Here is a 25,755-nt window from a genome sequence, read left to right as displayed (position 1 = left end):
GTATTCATTGTAGAAATTACAGAACTGAAATAGCTAAAAGGCATAACCCTCACAAAGGGGACAAGAGTTATTTAGGGCAGTGTGTGTGGTGGTTAAATAGGAGTTATGGGATGAAATTAAGAAAGTGTAAATATAGGCTGAATACCAGGAACAATGCCCTGACAATGAAACTTACTAGATAGTGAAATAGTCTCTCAAGGGAAGTGATTGGAAGATCTGAGACTTGGGATATTTTAAAATTAGTGAATAAAGCACTAGGAAATATCCAATAGGGTATATTTTTTTCATGGCCAGGAAGATGTCCTAAGTGGTCCCTTCCATCTCTAGTTTCTATGATGTGCAAACAGCATGTGAGTGATCGTCCTTTAACAGGATGAAGGATGGAATATTGGAGTAGGAAGGTTCCATGGCAGTTGGAAATGACCGTTGGGAGCGATAGTTGGATTTGGTCAGCTGAAGAGAGAAGCTGAAAATTGATGAAAGTTTAGTGATGTCCACAGAAACCCCTAGAGAAGAGAAAAATAGGGGGAGTCAGGGCAGGAGAGTGAATAGGCATCTGGGTAAAGTGTGTGAGCAGTGCAGTAAGACAGAGAGGGCGAAAGACAAAACCCACAGGGTCAGGGAAAAGGGAGAGCAAAGACAGGCAAAGTGAGAAAAGCAGTGAGAACCCCCCTGGAACAAGACAAGTGACCTCCAGGTTATTCTTTTTTGCTTGCACCCAGCCTTGGGAGGATTTGAATTGCTGCCTGATGTGTCTCAGTCTCTCCTGGTGGTTATGTGCAGCTGATTTTCTGTCTGGGCAAAGCTGGAAAGGATTTTGTATCAGTAGCATCTGGAAATGATAGCCATTGTCATTGCTTTTAGCTGCAGACAACTGATGTTTACCTACTCAATGTTCCATGGTCTCCTGTGGTCCAAATTGAGAGAAATTCCTCCTTTTCCCATCACAGTTACTACAGATACATGGTGGCTTGCCTGACTAAATTTCCAGTTGCAGACTAGCCTTTTGATTGGTAGAGGGGAAAAAATCTTCAGTGGAGATTGTATTTCTTTTAAGTAACTTCTTGAAATTGTCTGTTGGATCTGTAGTGTTTTCACGGTATAATCTGAGGAAAAAACTGAGATACTCTGCCCCCTATAGGAAAAATTGGTAATAGAGAACTTCTGGCCTAGTAAATTGTTTTAGGGAGAATTAATTTTATAAGGGATTAGGGTCATAGAGTTTGGATGGTACCTTATTAAAGTTAGCTCTGGAAATAAAAAGGTTAAGGATCTTTCCTAGAATCCTCACCCTTTGGGGAGTTACCCCTACTGCTTGCTGGGAAAGATGATTCCTGAAATGAAAAATTCTTCTCTTCCATCTTGATGCTAAGCTATTCTTTGTAGGATATTTTAAAATAATCTTTCACCCTTGAAGGGTATTTTTCCAGTTAGTGGATGTTATGTCTAACTTCCAGTTCCATAGTCAGAATTGTCACCGTGCTGCTGTGTTTAAGGCTGTTTCTCTGGCTGACAAAATCAAATGATATAATGCTATACTGAATAGCAAATTTGCTGAATTATTAATAAATCTGGCAACTCGGGAGAAGTGAGACTGTTACAGCACAGATTTATTAATTTCCTCGGGGCCTTTGTTAGGGGTCTCACTACATATACTGCATAAATAGTAGATCTCAAAGCTTAAGAGCTTGCCTCAGGTGAAGAAGATGGTATATTTTTGTGAGAAGAGGTGCATGAACAAACTTTATTTAAATACTGAGAAGTTTATTACCCCAAATTTCCCATTCACCTTGGAACAAACTTGATTCAAGTCAAACCTTAACTGATAAAGGAAAAAATTCAATTACTTCTTCCAGAACTGAGAAGAGACTTTGTTTTGGAGAAATACAATTTCTGATTCAAGATTTGTAGCAAAGGGTCAGAAAGACTTGATGGACATTCTGGTTTAAGATACCTTTCAGAGATGCCGGCCTTATTTGGTAGAGAGAGACATTTTCTTTTTTCCTCCAAGCCAGATTTAAAAAAACCCACAACCCTCTAGATGGATGGGAATACATCTCCTTGGATAAACTACTTGAATCCAACACAGTTCATGGACTGGGAACTCAGATGAACATTCATTAAGAATCATTCTATATACATTCTCAAATTTTATGTATGTATGTCTTTGATTTGGAGAGCCATTTGAAAGTTAGTTTAGAAAGTTTGTATTTCTTACATGTAAATGAGCATATTTGATACAGAAGTGCTTTTTACTAGTTGCAGTCACCTTTCTAAACTCATTTTGTGTTTTCTTTCTGAGTCTTTGGTCTCCAAGAGCAAAATCCTGCTCTATTTTCTATTTTTTGGGATGGCTGGTTCTCTTCACAGTTAAAGTAGACTCAGTAGTTTTCAGAACCCTCCACGTGAATTCAGTCTTTCATAGCTTAGTTGTGTAAGTACTGAGCAAAGCATTTAAACATGTCCTTAACTTGAAGCATTTGAGTAGTTCTATTGACTAAGCATATGCTTAAGTGCTTTGGAGGATTGAGGTCAGACTGCTTAATACCTTGCAAGATAGTGTCCCTGGAGTACAATCCAATCCACAGTGTGTGAAGTTATTTATAGGGAACTGAGAGTGAAACTCTATTTAGAGTGAGGTAAAATGAAGTGATGAAAATGGTAAAAGAGCAGCCTCCTTGGTGCATGTGCCATTTGTGCCTACAAGTGACACCTGCCATTAAACCACAGGTAGAAACCTGGCTGCTTTATGCCTTTCACTACTTGATCAGGTAATTGGAGGACCAAGCAATCTGATTTATACCAATTCATTTTGTGAGCACAAACTGTGTTTGAGAAAGAAAAAGCTGGACCTTGGACGTTCTAAAAATTCATCCTTAAGTCTTAATTTTTAAAAAATGAGATTTCCAAGAGAATTTTAAAAAACACACATGACTTCTTTATAGTCTGAAAGGTTTATTTGTGTATTACATTTTTTTCTGCTCACTTTGTAGCTTAGAAATATCAAGAATGTAAAATTTAGTGTTTTCTTGGAGTACTAGTGATTAAATGTTTGCTGTGATTTATTAACACCTTAGTTGAAGGGTGAGGATGTTGAATCTTCAACAGTCTTCCTTTATTTAAAGTGTTAATTAGTTACTGAAGTTAAATAAGTAACAAAAATAAACAGTGTAAGCCCTAGATTCTGCAAAGAATTATACAGGTATTTAACTTTACACACTGTGAATAGTTCTATTGAAGTCAATGGGACTAATCACTTGGGCAAATTTAAGCACCTGTAATTTGAAGTATTGGGGCCTTAAACAGTCTGATTAAAAATCCCTACTCTTCATAGTTCAACTTTCACTTAACTCTTAGTGTCACTTTTTTAAGACAAATCCTAAATATCTAATATAGAAAATGAGCATCACCCTTTATTGTTGGGGAAAAAAAATGAGTATTCCTGTATCATTGACAAAATGGCAAAAATCCCCCTCCCCCCATCTGGACTTTAAAGCACTAGAACATAAACATGTAAGGATAACCTAAGGCCAGCCAATCCTGCCGACACTTTTGTCTAAAGGGCAAGAACAAGAAACAGTGGAATGGGCAGAAGGAAACATGAAGTATCTGAAGATGCACCTAAGGTTTTGTGAATATAACTGACCATCGAGTTCTGCTGTCAGCTCTTCTACTGGAGGTAATGAGTAATTATCAGGAAAGATCATTCAGGTCATTGTCCGGTTGATAAATAAATAACATAGCTGACCCACAAGAAATCCAGAGGGTGTCACCAGAATATTCTATATTTATTTGCATATACAATAGGCACACTTGAAGTTCATTCTCTTTTGGCAGATTCTATTAGTTTGAGCCATATTCTTCATACTTAAAATGGGAAATATCACTGGAACAGTTACCAACTCTACAAATATGAGTGTAAAGTATATATACTGTGTATATTTGTGTCTACATACACAAATGCACAATAGGTGCTAATATCACATAGATAACATTTATGCACCTTTGACTAAGTCATCTTCACTCTGCTGCTAATTAATCGCAGCCAAGACTACTTCTAACATTCCAAACCTATCAAAAACTGTAAGTGGTTCTCTTTTTAAAAAACAGCTCACTAGAGAAACACTACTTTTCTTTCTACAAAACAGGAATTTTGCCAAAATTACATAGGATAGTTGTCAAACTAAAGTATCAGTAGTGTCAAAATAGGAGTGCTCACCAATTTGGTTTGCATCTACGCAAAGATTGATGGTATACAAATCCTACTGAAAGGCTGCCTATTGGATCAGGCCCCTCAGGCAAGTTCACACAAAACTGCTGGGTGTGTGTGGACAGAGGACCTCCTTCATAACTTTTAGCCAAGTGATAGGGTACTCACCAAGAACCCCCCACTTTAAGTACCCCACCCCTTTATTGAAGGGGAGAAGGGATTTGAAGAGGCACCCTTCAGGTGCATAACCTAGCCACGGGGCTATGGAATATGCTGGTTTAGGGCTTCCTCAAGCTTGCCTAATGAATTTGTTCCAGATTAAATACGTTAGTAATTAAATATTTGGACAGTTAATGTTAGAATGACTGTATAGTTTAGTGGTTAGGGAACTCCTTTGAGATGTGGCCAATCCCTGTTCAAATCCCTTCTACAGTTCAGGAGAGGGGACGTGAACCAGGAGTCTCATGTCCTGTGAGCTCACACTAGGCTAACAATTATAAAGGAAGTCCTTCCCAAACTTCATAGCTATTTTGTGTGAGCTATTATAGACTGCTTCTGATCAGGTCCCTGCAATACTTTCCAAGGTATCTGGCTGACTGGTGGGTCTCACCCACATGCTCAGGGTCTAACTACCATCTTCTTCCAGCTCAGACTTGCCTTCCTCTGCAGTGCAGGGCATGGATCCCTTGCTGGTTTGAAATACAGTGAACAATGGATTCTCTGTAATTTGCAATTTTTAAATCAAGATTTTAGTAACTCAGCCTACTATAAAAGTGGGTGGATGAGGTTCTGTGGCCTGCAATGTGCAGGAAGTCAGACTAGATGATCACAATTGCCCTTTCTGGACATAAAATCTGTGACTAAGGCAGCAGACTTTGGTGGTCTGTGATTTGCTCTGAGGCTTAGGCAGGAGATAGGTGCCTGGACACCTACAGTGAGGCAGCAATGCACATGCCTAGAGACAAAAACTTAGGTGCCGTTTGAGTATGATCATGTACAGAATTAGATGGCAGCTGACTGGGAGTTTTGTGGATCACAGTGGTTCCTAAAAATGGGACTCAGGCACCTAAGCACCTTTATGGATTGCACCCTCATGCATTTCTTGAATTTTAGATTAATGAGTGATTTTTAAGGATAATATGCTAGTCCCTAATTTGTCTTCTGGACCAAAAGCTGACAGTAGAGGGAGACAGAAAATTCCCACATAAAACTCTCTTTTCTTTCCCTGTCAGGTGCTGCTCCTGCTCCATGTACTAGAAGAGAACACTGGGTATGTCTACACTGCAGTTAGATACCTGCTGGCCTGGCTAACTTGGGCTTGTAGGACTTAGGCTAAACATCTACACCAAAATTAAACAGTCCCATAGCCCAAGTCAGGTGGCATGTTTTTTAACAGAATTGTAGACATACCCACTAAGAATCTCAAACTCTTTAGGCTAGCAGCAGCTCCTCCTGTTGCTTACACTTCAGTGTTTCATGCCTCTTGAGTCCTCATTTCAGCATTCAGGGAGGCTCAGAATTTCAAGGGAGAGCATCTCCCTCTCTCCAGAAAGAGAAGAGGCTACTCTCTTCTGTACTTTTTAGGGAAGCTGTTCTTAGTTTTAATTCCTAAACACAGGTTTAAATTCAGTTCTTTCCCATTACGCTACTGCTAGAAACAGGAAACATGTCATTAGAAAGCCAGGAATATTCTGTTTGCTGGTAGGAGACTTTTATTTTTATCTCTAATGGATTATTATTATGGATTATGGTTAGTCCTCAAGGGAACCATGCCCAGCTAACATTTTTAAACACCACTGTCTAACCTAGGTGCTTAGTTGTGTTTAAAAGCATGTTAATTATCATGTGCTAGCTGACATGTTCGCTAAAGATACTTCCTTTTCCTACACTAGACAGGGACAAAGTCAGGTAGATGGCTGATCTAATAAAAGGTTTCCCCTATGGACCCATGGTCTGCTTTTCAGAAATCCTGCGCTCTTATTGCTCTGATTTACTTCAAAAAGAGCTCAAAGTGCTGAGCCCCTTTCACTCCCGTCAGGGGAGCTGCTGTATATTTAGTAGTGCCTAGGAGTCCTTGACATGGGTTAGGATACCTCTGTGGTAGGCGATGTACCACCACATAAAAATAAGTTCCTGCCTGGTTGAGTTTACAATCTCTGGTCGCAAACTCCACTGCATAGAGGAAGAAGGTAACTGGTTGAGAATACATTGGCTCGTGCATGGATGAACTATCCACTTCTTTTTATGAGCTGGTCCTGGACCAGTTCATTTTTAAGCGCACTGCAATTCCAAGGACGAGCTAGGCTGTTACGAATTGCTAAAGCCCCGCTGAAGAGTTTGCTAACACAACCGGAACTGGAATGGCCGCAGCACCCAACATCTGATCTGGGTTCAAAAACATGGCTGCAGATTGGCCCTAGGTTCTTCACAGCGTAGCAGCCAGTTTTTGTCCCGTCCAAAGCAGCGCAGCACCCAGGCACGTTGTTTCTGACAGGCACCGGCCTGGCCACAGCACCAGGCGCTCCGAAGTCTATTGGGATGGGGGCCAGAACACCCCCTCCGATCCCAGTCTCTAGGCACACACTGCGCGCTGCAGGGCTCCGCCAGCCAGGCCAAACTCCTGCCGCAAGAGCAGTTGCGGGACCCAGCGGCTCCGCTGCGCGCGGCCCTGCCTCTCCAGGGCGATCCTGGCCTCCCGGCAACACACGCGGCTGGGCGAGCAAGCGACGCGCTGGGGCGCCCGGGCCGCTCAGCGCAAGGAGGACGGGTGGGGGCCCGCGCTGAGGAGGAGCCCGGAGCCGGCCCCGCCTCTCTCCCCTCGGGGATGCCGGGATGTTTACAGTCCTGGCAGCAGCAGCAGGAGGCTGGGCTGCTACCGCCGCGGCCGCTCGGTTCGCGCACGGGGAGCCCCGCAGCGAGCGTCCGGCGCGGCCCGGCCCGGCGCGGCCCTGACTCGGCTCCTGGGTGCGGATCTCTCCGCGGAGGCAGCGAGGCCGGCTCCGGGCCCCCGGCGCGAGGAGGAGGAGGGAGACCGAGGGCTGTCTGGTGAGGCATGGGGGAAGGAAGGGGCCGCGGCGCCCAGACCGCCACTGTCGGCAGCTGCTGCCGTAACCAAGAAACTCCCTCTCCCTTCCTTGCAGGCAGCTACCTCACACAGGACCATCCCACCTCCCGCCTGGCTCCATTGGCCACCATCACTAGTCATCCGGCTCCCATTGGCTGCAGCTGCTGCCGCTCCGCCCGAGGCGGGGGGTGAGGAGAGTGCGTCTGTCCTGAGCCTGACTCCTGTGCAGAGTTTCACTCTGAGGAGGGGGCGGCGGCACGTGCTTAGTGCCTGGGGGCGCCGAGCCCTGGTCTCCTTCCCGGTCTGGGCCGTGGGGCTCTGCAGCCCTTGCACGTGCTCGGCAACACCTGCCCGTGCCCTTAGCAGCAGCAGTGCGGAGGCGGCAGCCCCGGCCGGTGCGCGTTCTGGTGGGGGTTGTTTGTATGTAGGGACGGTGCGCTTCGGCCTGGGCGTTATTTTAAGGGGTCTCTTTTCCTGGAGCCACAGGGTCTAAAGGCGAATTTGCTCGGTCTTTGGCTGAGAGGGCTGCAGAAAACAGTCCACAGGGAATAGAGGCGGCTCAGGCCTCCAAGAGCTTTAACGTCAAGAAATGTAATTGCTTAAATTGGGGCTAAAGTCATGTTTCGAAGCTGGCTTACTCGTGGTGGGACTTGTTTGAATACCGTTGTGTTTTGCTGCGGATGGTGGGGGAGTTCTGTCCCTCAACCGGCGAAAATGTGGCATAGGGTTTTTGTTTAAGAAAAAAAAAGGTAATCCTGTTGATGGGGTCTGTTGCACCTCGTTTTACATCTTGTGATTTAGTCATGCTTTGGCTCTGAATATGCAAACACTTTTACATATGCATATCTTTACAGGGCGTTTGTTAGGTTATCCTCATCCTCCTTTCTCTCTTAATCTCACCTTTTCATGTCATTTTTAAAGTTAAAACTAAAACTGAAACTTCTTCCCTTTCAAAAATGATATATTTTATGTTTTCATTTGTTGTTATTGTGATACTTTTTATAGCACATCTGTTGTTTTTTCCATATTGAATGGATGTTCCAGGTTTGTAGGGAGGGCTTTGGAGCTGTGCTCCGGCTTCGCTCCAGCTCCAGGCAAAAACCTGCAGCTTCACTGCTGTATGCTCTAGCTCTGGGCTCCGGTCCAAAGCCCTGCTTGTAGGTGGGCTGGAGCTCAAATAGTGCTAGGAAGTTTTTTGGTCAATGTATGCTCAATTTTGTAAGTGTGTCTATGCTACAGCTAGGGTGACCAGATCACCTAGGTCAAATATCTGGATGCGGTGGGCGGGGGCAGAGGGAAAAAAAATGGCGGCAGAGCAAAAAAAAAAAAAAATCCCCCACCCCTGATTCCTCCTCCCTCCACAAGCACTGGAGGGAAGCCTGGGAGACCCAGGGGAGCTTGGTGCCGGGGTGAGTGTGAGTCCGGCCTGGCCCCGAGCAGGCAGGACTCAGGCACGGTACCTGGAGGGAGAGTAGGGGGTGGCCTGCGGGGCCAGGTGGCGGCTGTTCTCCCCACCTGGGCAGCAGGACTCAGGAGCAGCCGCTGCTGCAGCTCCCGCTGCCGCAGGGGAAGGAAGCGGCCGCTGGCCAAGCTTGGTGGCTGCGGCTCTGGTGCCCACGAACCCCCCCCGAACCCGGGCCTGATGCGGGGACCCAGCGTGCACGCTGCACGCGCCCAGCCCCTGGCCAGTCGCGTCTGGGCTGGCTGCCCAGCTGGTGCAATCCCGTGTGCGGCCCCCGGAGTGGGGGCAGCAGGCCCCAGACCCCCTATCCCGCTCGGGTCCCTCAGGGGAACGAACGGGGCTGGGCTGCCGATGCCTCCGCCGCGGGATTGCACCAGCTGGGCAGTCAGCCCAGACACGACTGGCCAGGGGCTGGGTGCAGCGTGCGCGCTGCTGGGTCCCCGCAGCAGGCCCAGGCTCGGGGGGGTTCAGGCCCGGGCGCCAAAGCCGCAGCTGCCAAGCGCCACGTGCTTGGCTGCTTCCTCGAGCTGCAGCAGCGGCTGCTCCCGAGTCCCGCTGCCCAGGTGGGGAGAACAGCCGCCGCCTGGCCCCGCGGGCCGCCCCTCTACTCTCCCTCCAGGTACCGCGCCCGAGTCCTGCCTGCTCGGGGCCAGGCTGGACTCACTCTCACCCCGGCCCCGCGCTCCCCTGCGTCTCCTGGGCACGGCATGCTTGGCAAGAGGCAGGGATTTGGGGAGGGAGCCAATGGTGCAGTGAGGGGGCGGGGATTTGGGGAGGGATCCAATGGGGGAAGCAGGGGGCGGAGTCGGGGTGGGGGAGGGCGCAAGCCCTTCCGGGCTCCGGAGCCTTTGCTTGTTTGTCCAGTGTCCTGACCTAACATTGGTTGGGACGTGGGACAAGCAAGCAAATATTGGGACAGTCCCGATAAAATCGGGATGTCTGATCACCCTAGCTACAGCCTATGTCAACACAATTTATGTCGCTCAGGGGTGTGAATAAACCACCCTCCATTCTGAATGACATAAGTTACACCAGCATAAGGTCTCCCACTGACATGCTGTCCTGTTGACATAGCTTCTGCCATTCCCAGAGGTGGTTTTATTACGCTGATTGGAGAGCTCTCTTCCATCGGCATAGAGCGTCTTCACTAGACATGCTGCAGTGGTGCAGCCGCATTGGTACAGCTATGCTTCTGTCTGTGTAGTGACATGCTCTTAGTGGAGTTGCTACAACCTCCTGCTTCCATGCTAGTGCTATACTTAGTCATGCTTTGTGAGTATGCATTCCAAAGTTTGATACTGCTTCAAGCAGCTGTGCATAATGGATGATTTTGCAGAGCTTTCAGGGATCTTGTGGTGATTCAGCCAAGTGGGAAGAAGCTATTATAAGTTCTGCAGTCCCCCGTGTCCCCCTTCTCCCTCCCCCCAGAAAATCCTGTGATTATTTGTGACTTGTCCCCAAATTCCTGCAGGACCTAAGCTATTTGGGGACTGTTTCTTGAGTATGGAATTATCTAATATAGATTAATGATCTGGAAATATATGGATCAGTAATGACTTTGTGGATCAGTTGCCAAAAGAAGTTGGTCACTGTGGAAGCAGCAAGTAGCCACAGGCCACGTATGTGTACTGGGGAAGTTTATACAAGTAGGTTGCTTCTGGACAGGTTGACCCTAGGCCAGTGGAAATTAGCTGGCCAAAGAGGCCATTCTTGCAGTGGCTGGGGCATCGTGGGCAGCCTTTGGCGGACTGGTTTGCCACTTCTGTTGTAACATGACACTGACCACATATGGGCAGCAGAATGATTCAGCTGACATGATTCCGGCTCAGTTGAGCTTAACTTTAGGGGTAAGTGTAAAGATAGTCAATATGAGTCATAGCACAGCACAGCTAAGATACTGTTGAAGGACTTCTTTTGTTTGGATTACAGGGTGTTTTAGAATCATGAGGAAGAGATCTTAGACATGAATTACTTCTCTAGTGAAGATAAGCTTTCTTTGATACATGTTAAAAGTGAGACAACTGATTTCAGTAATATAATCATGATTTTGTAGTTAAAAAGTTAATCATTTTAAATGCCATTAACTAGCACTGTTTAAACAGTACACATACAGTTATGTAAGGGAAAGTAACAATACGTTGTTTATAATTCAAAAGATACTATAACCTCTTTTATGCTAAGGAACTGTATTTACTTAATTTTGTTAGACCAGCAGCTTTTGCTTGTTATTGAGCGTAGGAGGCAATTTACTGACCATTCACTTTATTTGACACTCAGGAGCTTGCACTTAAACGTGTTGACCTTATTTGTAGTTTAAAAAAAAAAAAAAAGGTCCAAGTCTTATAATTTTGTTTTTTTTTAGATCTATTGGATTAATTTATATTTGTATCCTATACATGGTCTAAGGTGCATGCATTTGACTGTCATCGAGATGCTAGTGATAAGATCTAAATTTCTTTCCCTGAGGGATGTTTGCATCTTTTTTGGTGTTTGGCAGATGTTTCAGTTGGATTCTTCAGAAAATTTTGATTCTTTACAGGAAAAAAGATAAACCTGTTTTTAAGCTCAGGTAATGTTTTTAAGCTCAGGTAAACTTTAGTTCCCAGTTTTTCCAAAATAGTTTATTCCTCAGAAAATATCTGGTATTAATGAGGAACACAAGCGGATTATTTTCTTTTAAATACTTTGTTTTATTGGTTCCTGTACAAATGACTGCAGTGGATAGTTACAGTAGTTGAAATTCATACAAAAATGAAGAAAAAAAAGTAGTAGTAGAAAAATGCATTGGATTCTCTTCTGTTCAGATTCTCATTCTGCAGATTTTGCTGTGGTATCTGAGCACCTTCCAGAAGTTGACTAAAAGAACTAGTGTTTGTCACCCGTGGTTCCTTTTTCTTCTTCCTTTCATCTCCCCAGGAAGAATTTGTTCTCTTGTTTTGTTTTTTTGTGTTTGCTATGTGCTTTATTTATTGAAGGCAAGGTTGGGTGTGCACCCCATTTAGAAAAAGGCACAAGGTTTGAGGTGGTAAGCTGCAGGAATGGGTGAAAGCATAGGTTAAAGTACATTGTTTTCACATAACATAGACAAGTTTTGTGGGACTTGTTTCTCTGGAGGCTCTTTTCTGGATATATGCTCTGGTCATTGTATCTGGAAAAGGTCCTGTCAGTCAAGATTATGCTATAGAGTTGTAATTAAATGTTTCAGTTCGTTAGTCTTGTGTCACCAAATTTTAAAATTAGAGATTGGCTTTTATGTATCTAACAATAATATGGTATGTCTAAGGGTAGTTCCTGCCTTTTGAATTATCATTTGCCTCCTCTTAGCTCATTTGTAAAATCTAGTTGATTGAGTAAAATGTATGATCTGTCCAGCATCTCTTTTTGAAGGCTTGTCTTCACTACTGGCTAAATTGGTGCTGCTGCGATCGCAGCAGCGGGCATCGATTTAGCGGGTCTGGTGAAGACGCAATAAGTCAATGGGAGAGCGCTCTCCTGTTGACCTCAGTACTGCATGTTCCCGAGAGGTGGAAGCTATGTCGATGGGAGAGCGTCTCCTGTCAACATAACACAGTATAGACACTGCTGTAAGTTGATCTAAGCTACATTGAATTAAGTTGTGTATCTTACGCTACTTAAGTTATGTAACTTGAAAGCGACTTACCCCCTTATTGTAGCCCAGGCCTGAGTAACTTATTTCATTGTACATATTTAAAGCCTGAATCAGCTTCATTTGTCCTTCGTTTTCTTCATCCAGGGTCTACTGAATATGGAGAGCTGGAGTGTCTGTTCCTCTTTAGACCCCTGAGGAACTGAGTAGAAGGTAAATGGACATGGAGGAAAATGTCCCCCTCCTTATCAAATGCTCAGGATTTTCACACCAGTGGGGCTCTCAAGAATTGCAGGGATAAGTGTGTGTGTGTGTTGTTATAAAGCCCTCTAAAGAGATGGTACAAGCTTCTGTTATGCATGTACTCAGAATAGGTGCGTGTATCTATTATATTGGATTGGAACACCTTTTTAAAATAGTTACCATTTTTAATCCATGTAAATAGTCATAAACCAACACTCAAGACTAGGCAAGTCAGTACATGTATAACCATCGAGGAGTACTTCTTTGAAGAATAAACAGGACATACTTGAAGGACATTTGTCTAAACTTGAGAGTAAGACCCAAATAAACAGATAAAATAGAAACTATGCAAGTCACAGAGAAGTAAAGAAAAGAAACTGACTTGTCTTACTGATGAGCTGGAGAGGAGGAGTCATGAATGGGCTGGCTGAATTTTCAGTTGCAGGCCACCAAATAGCTAAGGGAGAATGATCCAGAGTTGTGACTGGAAAGTGACCATATTTTTTGCTGGGTAAATGGGGCTGAAATTTCCCAGGATTGGATAGTAAAACCTGATAATGTCCTGGACAAATCAGGACTGGAGGCTGATGCTTTTTGTTATATGTAAGCATAAAACTTTACATATTAAGGAATATTCTTACTTTGTTCTATATATGCTTTCAGAAACTGATCTTATTTGTGTGTGGCTACTCCCTCTCAATTTAATCAAAATCTAAGGAATTCAAGTTTTAACTTTAACAAAAACAATTTTTAGCTTTTACACGTACAAAGAAGAATTTTTGGGATGTAAACTGACAAGCAAGAGGAAAATGCTAGTTGAACATGGGGCACTCTGAGGTGGTATTTGAGAAGGTTTGGTTGGAGGAGTTTCTCTTTATGTTGTCCATTTGAACTAGGGTGACCAGATAGCAAGGGTGAAAAATTAGGACGGGAGTGGTGGATAGGCGCCTAGATAAAACAAAGCCCCAAATGTTGGGTCTGTCCCTATAAAATCAGGACAGCTGACCACCCTAGTCTGAACAGTGGGGAGTTGGGGTGAGTTTCTTGGCTGGACTCTGCTCTGTCCACTGGTGGGCAACCGTGGTGGTGGGCTGGATTGATAGTCACTATTTGAGAAACATTTGCCTTCATCTGCATGTAGCTCCTATGTTAGATTATCAAAACAGTTATAGACCCTTTGGAGATGCCATATTGCTGTGGGAGGTTGGCCTAATGGTACATTGCTCCCCCAAAACCACCACAACAAAAAATGTGGTAGAGGCCATTTGAATCCTTATTCCTCAAACAAAAAAATTGTGCTCACCTAACTCAAGCTCTATGAAATTTGATGTGCTAAGTGTTCAGTTTTTGTGTATCAGCCTGATGTTGACAGACTCCTCAGGACTAGAAGTTCTTTGTTCAAGATTTATAAGGGAGCAAAAAATGGAACATTTTCATTTTTTGAAAACATCACTAATTTTTGGCTATTAGGAAGCAAAACTTTCAATTTGGCCTTAGCTACTTTGTATTTTCTGTATAATAAAAGGGTTTCTCAGTTTGTTGGGGTGAGTTTAATATAATAATTGTTTGCCTGAGATTTCCAGTTCTTAATGAAATGAATAAACATGAGTATGGTATATCCAGTTTGCAGATGGATATGTAGTAGAACGGCCCACAGGGCTGGGGGAAAGAGCTTATAAAAACCCTCTCATTAAATGCGTGGGAGTCTGTAGACTTGCCAAACCCTTGTGTACCACCAAGCACCACAGTGCTCTCCTCTTCAGGGCCACAACGAGGCTGAATGCCCACAAAGAGGGAAGAGGTAAGCTATCATAGAATATCAGGGTTGGAAGTCCAACCACCCCCTCTGCCCAAAGCAGGACCAATCCCCAGACAGGTTTTTGCCATGGATCCCTAAATGACTCCCTCAAGGATTGAGCTTACAACCCTGGTTTAGCAGGCCAATGCTCAAACCACTGAGCTATCAGAGGGGTGTACTCTTTTTTAAAAAAGGACCAAGAGGTTGTCTTTCCCTTACTGGTTCAGACAAATCCACCCCTCCATTTCCCTCCCTGCCGCTTCCTCTCCCGCCAGCATCCCTCGCTTCCGAGGCTGTGGGAGTTGGAGGGAAATGGCAGTCTCCACTATGTTGGCTAGGTTGGAGGTCAGTACGATACCAGGATATTTGTGGTTTGCTTTACTGATCAGCTAACATCCATTCAGGGAATGGGAACAATACATGACTTCAGTAACTAACCAACTTGTTAAATAGTACTGTTTCTGATCCTTGGGTGAGGTTGAATAACTAAACAGCAATGAAGAGGAAATATTACAGTGGACTGTACAACTTGAAATTTGTGCTGTTAAGTTACATTGCAATTTTTTTATAGAAGTTTGAAATCTGAATTGTAATTAGCAGCAGAAGAATTCAGATAACTCAAAGTAAAATAATGTGATGTGCTTGTGGACAACACAGATGGGAAAAGTGCAAATCATTAAATTTAATGTTAATTATTTAGTTGGTCCTGTGTGGGTCCCAGAAGCTACCTTGAGTAGGCTTTTCATGCAATGTATGTGGTCTTTTTTTGAAAACCCGTTTTCCAATACTATTGGAGTAAAGAATCTTATTTTTATTACTTTTAACAATTCAGGTGTTCTAAATGTCCTAAAACAGATACTGATGTGAGCCTTGCCCAAAGCAACTTGCAAACTGATTTCAGATAATACTCAACAAGAGGGTAACAAAATGGAAGCAAGAAGAAGGTGGGAGGGAGGACAGGGATAATATCAGCCTTGGCTCCTTAGTGAAAACTAAGCACGATAGAAAAACTTCTTTAAATGAGATAACTTTATAAATCAGTAAGTAGAGAAGACTTTTCAGAAATGGATTGTCTGGAGACTTAATCAGTTTAATTCAGCTATCCAGCCCAAATTTGTATACCAGCTGTTGGCCTGTGTGGGCTCTGCAAGCCCTCTTGAGTTAAAGTGATGCTGTCTTGAATTCTGCACCTTATTTTGAAGAAGGGTTGCTACTTTCTTATAAACAACTACCCAGTCATGCCTACTTCTGCCACATATGGTAATATGGTTCTAGAGACATGGTCTCATCACATGTCCTTGTAGAGTTATAGCAGCCATTACTCAGAGGCTGTCTGTAGCATTCCTAGGAAGGCTCCCCATGTGGGATAGAAGCTTCTCCTAAGGCCCATTGTTTTTTCCTAATGGCCCTGAATAGGCCCTTCCCCATCCACTATCTAGACTGAAAGCGTCTTGTCTAGTGGGCATTACCCAGGTGTAACTACATTTGAAATACAGATACATAGTCAATGTTCTTAACTTCAGATACAAAAATGATACATGCATATCGGTAGAATAATCACATTAAGGAAATCATAACTTTTCCAATGACGCCTCATATGACTTGTATAAAATTCATTATGATTGTTATAGTTACACCTCTACCCCGATATACTGCTGTCCTCGGGAGCCAAAAAATCTTACTGCGTTATAGGTGAAACCGTGTTATATCGAACTTGCTTTGATCCATCGGAGTGCGCAATCCCACCCCCCCGGAGCACTGCTTTACTGCGTTATATCCGAATTTGTGTTATACTGGGTCGCGTTATATCGGGGTAGAGGTGTATATCATAATATCACTGCAAAGAATATCTTGTTCTAACAAATTTTAGAGAAAAAAATTATTAGAACATATTCTAGTAAGATGCTGTGTATTGATTTTTTTCTGCATTTATTTTCCACTCAGATCAAGAAAAGGGTCTTCTGTGATTTGATTCATCAACATGGACTGATAGATAGTCCCTCTTCCACTTGTCAGTCTGGCAGGTATTAGTAGGAACATAGAGTTTTGGCACCTTCCAGACGGCAGATTCTCTTCACAGATCCAGTTTGTTTCCTGTCTCTGAAGAGGAAAGTTAGAATGAGTGTGGTACTTCTTTCTGCTTCTAGAATTGTTTTTTAGTTGAATTTCTTCAGGACTTTTCGAGTACCTATTTTGGTAACTCCCCCATTTTGGAATGTTAGATATTGCATGGTGTTGAAAAAGAACATTTTCACTGTTCAGTTTACTGCAGCTCCCTTGAGATTATTCTCCCTTGGTTTCTAGGTTCCGTAAAGCTACTGACTGGCTTTGCCTCTTACCATGTCTCCCTTTCTGCTCCTAATCTGGTATTTGGGATCACAGAGACACTTCCCTTTTTGGGCCTCTCTTACATCTCTGCTTTCCTTTTCTTACTGTTATGAAAGTGGTGTTCCTGGTTGCCATCATTGGGCATGGCTACACTTGGAGATGTAGAGTGCTTTGAGTTAAACCAGCCTTCGTAGAGCGCAGTAGGGAAAGCGCTGTAGTCTGTTCACACTGCCAGCGCACTGGCGTGGCCACATTAGCAGCTCTTGCAACGGCCACAGAGAGCAGTGCATTGTGGTAGCTATCCCATCATGCAAGTGGCTGCAACGTGCTTTTCAAATGGGGGTGGGGTGGAGTTGAGTTGAGTCTGACAGGGAGTGTGTTGTGTGTATGTAGGGGGAGAGAGAGGTTTTTTTGTGGGGGCTGAGAGCATGTCAGCATGCTGTCTTGTAAGTTCAGACAGCAGCAGACCTTCCCCCTCTCCCCCCCGCCTCTCTCTCACACAGATCATTCCACAGTAACGGCTTGCATGCTGGCTGTCAGAAACGGAGCTTTGAAAGGGCATTTCTGCATTCCTACAGGAGTTCAAAACAGTGACAAGAGTGGCCACTTGACTTAAGGGGATTGTGGGACGTTTCTGGAGGCCAATCAGAGCGCTGTAATACAACACCTCGTTCACACGGACACCCGTGCGTTGCAGCCAAGGCGCAGCAAACGTTATTCCTCTCGCCGAGGTGGAGTACCAGGAGCGCTCTAGCTGCGGAGTTAGAGCGCTCTATGTGCCTTGCCAGTGTGGACAGGGAGTGAGCTAATGGGCATGGGGCTCCTTTATTGCGCACTAACTCGCAAGTGTAGCCAAGCCTATCTTGTATCATTGTGTATGGAAACTGAGTTTCTTCTTTTCTCTCTCTCTGGATCATGTTTCCTTCTGTATGAGGGCTTGTAGGTTCATTTGTGCTAAAGTTACAGCTCTGAAAAATCTTAACTGAGGGCTTGTCTTCACTACTGGGGAGATCGATGCTGCTTCAATCAATGCAGTGGGTGTTGATTTAGTGGGTCTAGTAAAGACCTGCTAAATCGATGGCAGAGCACTCTCCAGTCATTCCTGGTAGTCCAGATCTCAGAGAAGAGTAAAGTAAGTTGACAGGAGACCATCTGCTGTTATTCACGTAGCTGGACTAGCGTAACTTAGGTTGACTTACCCTGGTAGTGAAGACAAGCCCTAAATGTATGGGGGTAAACAGACCCTTCGGAAGAGACCAAAATATTCTGCTCTTGTTGGTCGCTGCCTGCCTAACTGACAAGTAGAAAAGAGACTATGGATCAGTCTGTACTGGTGGGAGCCAATCACAGAAAAGAAATATAGAATAAGAGAGGTTTTGTTTACATATATCTCTAAAAGACTGAAATCTGAGCACGTCATGGACATAAAAAAGGTATCCTTACACATTCAGCCTGAAAACTGAATTGCTTTTAAAAGGAGCTGTATTATTGTGCCAGCCCAGTTTAGGTGCTAAACATATTAAAACTGTCGTTGGGTTTGACGAACAGTGTTCTTAAGGAAGAAAGTCCTAATTTAAAAATTGCTAGAGAAGATGTTTTGAGTTTGAAAAATTGTTGCTTTCAGTGTACCAGAATGCCTAAAAAATTATTAGTCCAGTATTTAATCTAGTTTACCATATCAGTATACTCTTTTAGTAGAACTTTGATACCAATAATTAATAGTTTATAAAAGGTCATCTGCCTGTCTCCTTTAGTAATTTTAAAGTGTAAGTAAGCTATTGGGTGATAAAAGGGCTATGAAATGTGGCTGAGCAACCTTTTGTTTTGCCCATAACCAAGTGAAAACACTTTCTAGAATAAGACATTTCCCATATACATATATAAAGTCCTGCCACAGCACATGTGTAATTGAAATTTTATTTTTGTGAACAGGCAAGAGAGAAAACCAAGGTATGTTAATGCTATCCCCCTTCCCCTGCTCCTCCCTCAGTATTCCTTTGTAAAGGAGTGTCCCAAGTACTTATGCTGTGTGCTTCTTTCAGCGACTCTGCAGATGGCACCACTAACAATAATTGTCAAGGAAGATCTACTTTCTGAAAAAACATGTGACTGGCAGAAAGTGCTCAACTGGCAGCCCTACAACTCCAGCAATATCACACAGGGAGAGAGGCAGTCTCTGAGATAGGCAGGTCCTGGGCCATTTAGAGCTTTATATAGGACAAGAGCAACATTTTAAACTCCACCCATAAAAAGAATACGCTAACAATGCGGATTGTGGAGTCTTGGTGTAACATACTTGCCAATAAAAAGAACAGGAGTACTTGTGGCATCTTAGGCCTGGTCTACACTAGGAGTTTATGTAGAATTTAGCAGCATTAATTCGACTTAACCGTGCACCCGTCCACACCAGGAAGCTAATTAGTTCAACCTAGAGGGCTCTTTAGTTCGAATTCTGTACTCCTCCCCGACGAGGGGAGTAGCGCTAAATTCGACATGGCTATGTCGAATTAGGCTATGTGTGGACGGAAATCGACCTTAGTAGCTCCGGGAGCTATCCCACAGTGCACCACTCTGTTGATGCTCTGGACAGCAGTCCAAGCTTGGATGTTCTGACCAGCCACACAGGAAATGTCCAGGGAAAATTTGACACGCTCCGGCGCCTTGTGGATGTTCTGCAGGACCGCAGGCAGGAGGACAGAGCCCCCCTGCACTGTATCTGCAACCGCCCTCCCCCGCCACAAAGTCCCAAACCCCCCTCACCCAAAGTAACAAGAAGGAGGGGCGACAGGGGCCGTGAAAACTGTCACTGCACCCCCGCAGAGTGCACAAATACAAGAAGCCTCTCATTCCCTAAATGTTGAGAAGTCCTTCCCTTCCTGGCTCACCGAAGCCCCAATCCCAGTTTCATCCCCTAACTGTGTAGTTGATTATTAAAAGTAGTTTGCTGTTAATTACTATTTCCATCAAGTTTTTCTACAGAAGACTGTCTGTGAAGGGGGTTGTTAATTGCATAGGACAGTCACCTTTACCAGGGTACAGACACGGGGGCAGGATAAACAGCAGGTCACACACACACACAGTGCAGTCAGTAGGCACTCTGGTCGGTCTTGGGGGTGTTATCCATGTTCTGTGTGGGTGAGGGGTACGTGACTTTGTGGCATGGGAGGGTGGTTACAGAACTTATGCAGCGGTCCTTGTCCCGGACCACAGAGCCACGCAGCAGGGGAATCTGTAACCGTCCTCCCTCGCACACAGAGTCCCGAAAAGGAGGGATGGCAGGCTCTGTTGAAACAACCAGTCCGGCACTGCAGACCGCTCTAGGAGCAGGAGCCTATCATGCCTCGAGTGTAGAAGCGGTGTTAACATCACTGCACACCCTACCCACCACAGTCTGCGTCCCTGTTTCAACCCTTTAACGCGAATTCATTAATAAAGAAAATGTTGTTAATTAACAATGTTCCATTAACTTTATTTTTAAACATGTGTTGGAAGGGGGGAAACATGGTGAACGGGGTGTGTAACCACAGAAGAAAGTCAACAGTAACTGAAGCAGGGGCAGGTTCAGCTTCTCTGTAAAGAAACTGAACAGTCACAGGTTACCCTGCTCCCTGAGGAACCTAGCTTTCAAAGCCTCCCGGATGCACAGCGCTTCCCGCTGGGCTCTTCTAATTGCACGACTGTCTGGCTGAGCATAATCAGCAGCCGAGCAATTTGCCTCAACCTCCCATCCCGCCATAAAGGTCTCCCCCTTGCTCTCACAGAGATTGTGGAGCACACAGCAAGCTGCAATAACAATGGGGATATTGGTTTCGCTGAGATCCGAGCGAGTCAGTAAGCTCCTCCATCTCCCCTTGAGACGTCCGAAAGCACGTTGAATGATGACAGTTACCCAAGACCACCCTCGACACATTTCCCCCCCCAGCATGCATTGTGGGGGAATCCCAGAATTCAAATGGGCAGCGGGGACAGAGGGAACTGGGATAGCTTCCCACAGTGCACCGCTTCCAATGTCGACGCTTGCCCCGTTAGTGTGGACTCACAAAGTCGAATTAGTGTCCTTAGTGTGGACACACAAATTCGACTTTGTAAGGTCGATTCCACAAATTTGAATTAAGTTAAATCGAACTAATCTGGTGGTGTAGACATACCCTTAGAGACTAACACATTTATTTGAGCATAAGCTTTTGTGGGCTACAGCCCACTTCATCAGTTCCATAGAATGGAACATATAGTAAGAAGATATATATACAGAGAACATAAAAAAGTGGAAGTAGCCATACCGACTGTAAGAGGCTTATTAATTAAGAGGAGCTATTATCAGCAGGAGGAAAAAAAAACTTTTGTAGTGATAATCAAGATGGCCCATTTTAGACAGTTTTGACAAGAAGGTGTGAGGATACTTAACGTGGGGAAATAGATTCAATATGTGTAATGACCCAGCCACTCCCAGTCTCTGTTCAAACCCACGTTAATGGTATCTAGTTTGCATATGAATTCAAGTTCAGCAGTTTCTCGTTGGAGTCTGTTTTTTGAAGTTTTTTGTTGCAAAATTGCCACCTTTAAATCTGTTACTGAGTGACCAGAGAGGTTGAAGTGTTCTACTGGTTTTTGAATGTTATGATTCCTGATGTCAGATTTGTGTACTCCTGTTCTTTTTGTGGATACAGACTAACATGGCTGCTACTCTGAAACCTATACTTACCGATGAGATATAGCAAGTGGGCATTTTGGGCTAGTCTACATTTCTGAATAATCTTTAGATGTAGTCCCTTTTAGAGCACATTACAGCCTGAAAGTGATAAAGGAATGGGTAATGATAGCATGTGAAAGAAAAACCCTCAGCCTGTCCTAGTCACTGCTGCTCTCTGATAATCTAAAAGTAGGTGAGGATGGAAAATCACTTCTTTATTGGGAGCTCAGTAAGTGGAGAATAAATACCTTCAATCAAGGGAGCAGCTGTCTTTGCCATTTCTTTTGGTTGTTTCCCCCAACCTACTAGTACCTCCTTTTTCTCATCTGAAGTGAGTCTCGGGGCTTATCTACATTACAAGCTTAGGTCAACTTAATTTAAGTCGACCTGCAGCCACTGCAGTAATTCAGTTGGCTGGTGTCCATGCTACTCTCCTGCTGCCACTGGTGTGTGTCCTCACCAGGAGTGCTTGCACTGACTCAAGTGGGGCATTGTGGGGCACTGACAGCCACGCAAGGCTTGCAGCTGGAGCCCCCCTCCTGCACCAGCGTGATAGACTGAACTGTGAGCCTGGTGCAGGCTCAGTTTCACAGAATGGGGCCTACCAGCAGTGAAATTGACATTCTTATGGGTTTCCCCCCTGCCTATGATTCAGAGCAGCTTGGGTCTCCCATCTGGAACCATGAATCTGACAATGTCAGTTTCATTGCTGGTAAGCTCCAGTGCCCTGCACAGGGCTTACAGGTTGGACTGTCCCTCCATGGTAGGGGTGCCCTGCTGACAGCTGGGGCAGGGCAGCTGTGAGACCTGAGCCAGGCTCAATTTCACAGCAGAGAGCTTATCAGCTGTGAAATTGACATTCTTGTCAGTTTTACAGCTCCAGCTGTGAGCCCTGCTGCTGCTTTAAGCTGGAGGCAGCCCTGAAACTGACAAGAATGACAGCCAACTGCTATTGTAAATCACGCAGTGTCTGCCTGGACAGTGTGTCACCCTAACTATACCAACATAAGCGCTGCGCCTCTCGTGGAGGTGGAGTTATTATGTGGGAGTAGCAGGCCACTTACTCTGGCAGAAGCAGCATTCTAGTGTAGACACTGACATAATTAGGTGGATGAAAGCTGCTTTACCTTGACCTAACTCTAGTGTAGACTAAGCTTCAGACAGTTCTCTTCATATGCTATTCTCAAGTGTACAATGGTTAAGGCGCGCAGATACAGCACTCATTCAGTTGGAGATAGAACTGTGTTTTGTCAGCAGAGTAAAGCCATGGTCCACGTTTTCTCACTAACCTATTTAATGACCATTTACACACGTCAAAGTGAGGACAAGATACAGAGGCTCCAGCATGGCAGTGGGGAGCATAGGCCACTGGCTGCACAAAGGTGGGAAATCACCCTGCAGCCTCCTCACCCCCAGGACACAGTCAGTGGTGAGGCTGCACCTGACTCTGACACAGCACAAGGCCTGGGCCTGCCCCATAAACACTCTGGGGCCCTGTCACTTTGTGCCAAGTGCACCAGGTGTGGGTGGGCATGCTCAACAAGGCAGGATCCAAGTGTGGAGGGGCTCAGTAGGGGGGGATCCAGGTGTGAGGTGAGAGGATTCTGTGTGGGACAATCTGGGTGCAGGCAGCTCAGTGGGGGGGGCTAGGTCTGGGGGGATCTGGATGCACAGAGGCTCGTTGAGTGAGGTGGGGGGGTTCCAGGTGCGGGGCAATGGGATTCTGCAGGGGCTTCCAGGTGAAGGTGTTTAGGGCTCAGCAGGGAGGCCTGGGTACTAGGGGCATGGGGCTTGGTGAGGTGGGGGGTCTGGGTGCAGCAGTTGGAGGTCAGTGAGATGGGGGTCTGGATGTGGGGCTCAGACTCATCTGGCTGGGAGTTTGAGTGCAGGGATATCAGCAGGGGATGGTCTGGGTGCAGGGGCAGGGGTCCTGAAGCAGGGGGTCTGGGTGCAGGGGGCTCCAGATGCAGGGGTTGAGGTTCGATGGGGTGGGGGTTGGATATGGAAGGCTAGAGGGGTTCTAGGTGTACGGGGTAAGGCTTGGGAGCAGTGGGTATGGGATGGGGGAGCATCTCCCCATACAGTGACCCCTCCCCTGGAGCCAAGGAGCGATGGGGGCAGGCAGCAGAGAAGCATGCTGAGCTTCCTGCAATTGGGGACGGTTTCTGGGGGTGGGTGTGACACGGCCCCAGCCACTCCTGATCCAGGCTCAGGGTAGGAGCCACTGGCTGGGGAGTCCTCAGCCTTGTGGTGACTTACCTCTCCGCTGGCTGCTCTGGGTGCCTGAAACAATGTACCTGTACTGCTAGGGAGTAGTGTGTGTGACTGCTCTTGCAGCTTCCCTTTGCTTCCCTGTCAGAAAGTCATTTTTGTTGCAGGAAAGCAAAGAAATATGCAGGGGATATGAATTCTGCGCATGTGCAGTGGCACAGAATTCCCCAAGGAGTAGTTGAACAGAGTGTTTTATTGATATACAATAGAACCTTGTTGATCTGAGTCTCCATTATACGGCTCTCCATATTAACCAAACCACCATGTGCCTGGGGCTGATAGTGTCTGGGTTTGGGCTGTCAGCCCCAGGTGGCAGGGGCTCATGCTGTCAGCCCCGGGCAGCTGGTGTTTTGGTTAATTCAGAGAGCAGGATAATGGAGGCTTGGCTAAATGGGGTTCTAACTATGTATGTTTTTATTTTTTCACAAAATGTAAAAACTAAAGATTCTCTTTATAAACACAGAATTTGCGTTACCTTAACAAACAGATTTCCAGGATCCCTGATCATCGGGAAGATCAGTCAGTAAAACAAGTGTAGTTGTTGTACTATACCTAGGTTGGTGATCAAGGAAGTCCCAGAATCCAGAGATCGAGAGTTATCTTACTGCAGATTTCTCAGTAATCTTATTTAAGAATGGAAGATCTGGAATGAGCCAAAAAGTCAGTATCTACAGATGGTTTCCTGGGTGGAGCACACACTCCCTTCTCACTGTCTTCCTTAGCAGGAGGTATTTACTATCTTTGTCGGCAATGGACCCATTACTTTGCCAGCCAGGAAAGACCTAGTCCGAAGTGAACCAAAGTTCTTCCAACACTTCTAGGACACTAGTGACCACAGATCAACTAGAAGACATTTGTTCTTTTGCCCTTTTTCTCGGGCATCATTGAGTCATACAGCTTGTCTGAATTCAAGCAATTTTATCTGCAAAATAACAAGAAATCATTGCAAGAGAAGAGGCCCAAGTGAACCGTTGAGTGGAGATAACCTAATTAGGGTGGGCTAAACACCACATGAAAGAGATCCCTCATTTGATTGATTTTTTGCAGATGCTATTGTGGAGGCAAGAAAACTTCTTTTCTTTGCCTTTTGCATTATCAGAGTGTAAGAATTTTAATTGGTCACCTTTGGTACATGTGAAGCTTGTTCTGCTGGTGTTCTAGTTGTCTTTCCTCTTGCTTCATCCGGTGCCTATTTTCCATAAAACCAGTGTGTCCTGTGATGGTAAAGCAGGGGAGGAGGATTACCATATTGATGGTTGAAGATATATGCATATGTTTGTCTTGTTTTACTTTTTTCCCTGTGATAAAGTACATTGCATTTTATAAACAAAAGTAGCTAATTAGCATTTTTATTGTATCATGGGTTTTTTTTTGCTCCCCTTCATCTTTAAATTAAAGCTTGAAAGCTTATTTCAGGAATAGTATTAATTAATACTGATTTATTTAGACTGAAGAATGATAAATATTCCATCAGTCATGTATTACACTATCTCTCTATATAAAGCAAGCTTACTATTGTAGAGGTCAAGGACTTGAATTGTCCCAGGTGCTAAGTCTCATTGATGCTTATGTTTTGGTATGCTAAGCAAAACCATAATTTTGATACAAATATTGGACCACATGAGGAGTGCTATGAGATTGAACTCTTTCAGTAGCAAGGACCAATTCCTTCATATCCTCACAATCCGCCAAAAAGGTGAGGATCTATACACTTGGCATTTTTTCTGACCCAGATGCAGCATTACCCTAAAATGGTAATTTAGCATATCCCTTTCCAAATCAGATAAAGGATATAAGAGGTGGGGGTAGAGAAAATGAGGGGGAAAGAGCCCTAGAAGAAACTTCAGTTTGTGAGAGAAAGCAGCAAAGCACCCCTCACCACCTTCTCTGCAAAAGCAACACTGTACTCTCTACTTGATAAAAATGAGTGTTGCACTCTTCCTGGGGTTTTGTGTATTTTAGTCTTGTAACAGAATAAAGCAAACCCAAGAGAGAACCTTCCCATTCACCCAACAGCAATGATAAGAAAAGAAATGGTACGAAAACCCTTCTTCCTCTTGACTTTGAGTAGCCAGGTAAGGT

The 25,755-nt window shown here is 44.8% G+C and overlaps 1 protein-coding gene across 13 annotated transcripts in view; it reads left to right on the top strand.

Annotated features, from left to right (window-relative positions):
• Positions 1-431: 431 nt before the first annotated feature.
• Positions 432-25,755, top strand: part of NEK7 (NIMA related kinase 7) — a 152,007-nt gene continuing 126,683 nt past the window's right edge. For 2 of the 13 annotated variants that reach the window (XM_045027740.1, XM_045027739.1), the window contains exons 1-2: positions 7,473-7,669; positions 12,491-12,556. The gene's annotated coding sequence lies outside the window, so the exon portion shown is untranslated. The other 11 variants (XM_045027744.1, XM_045027741.1, XM_045027750.1 and 8 more) reach the window with 11 other exon arrangements.

Source organism: Mauremys mutica, chromosome 8, assembly GCF_020497125.1.
Source record: "Mauremys mutica isolate MM-2020 ecotype Southern chromosome 8, ASM2049712v1, whole genome shotgun sequence".
NCBI classification, from domain to species: domain Eukaryota; kingdom Metazoa; phylum Chordata; order Testudines; family Geoemydidae; genus Mauremys; species Mauremys mutica.
Note: the sequence above shows the minus strand (reverse complement) of the source record. Positions and strands in the feature narration are given on the sequence as shown.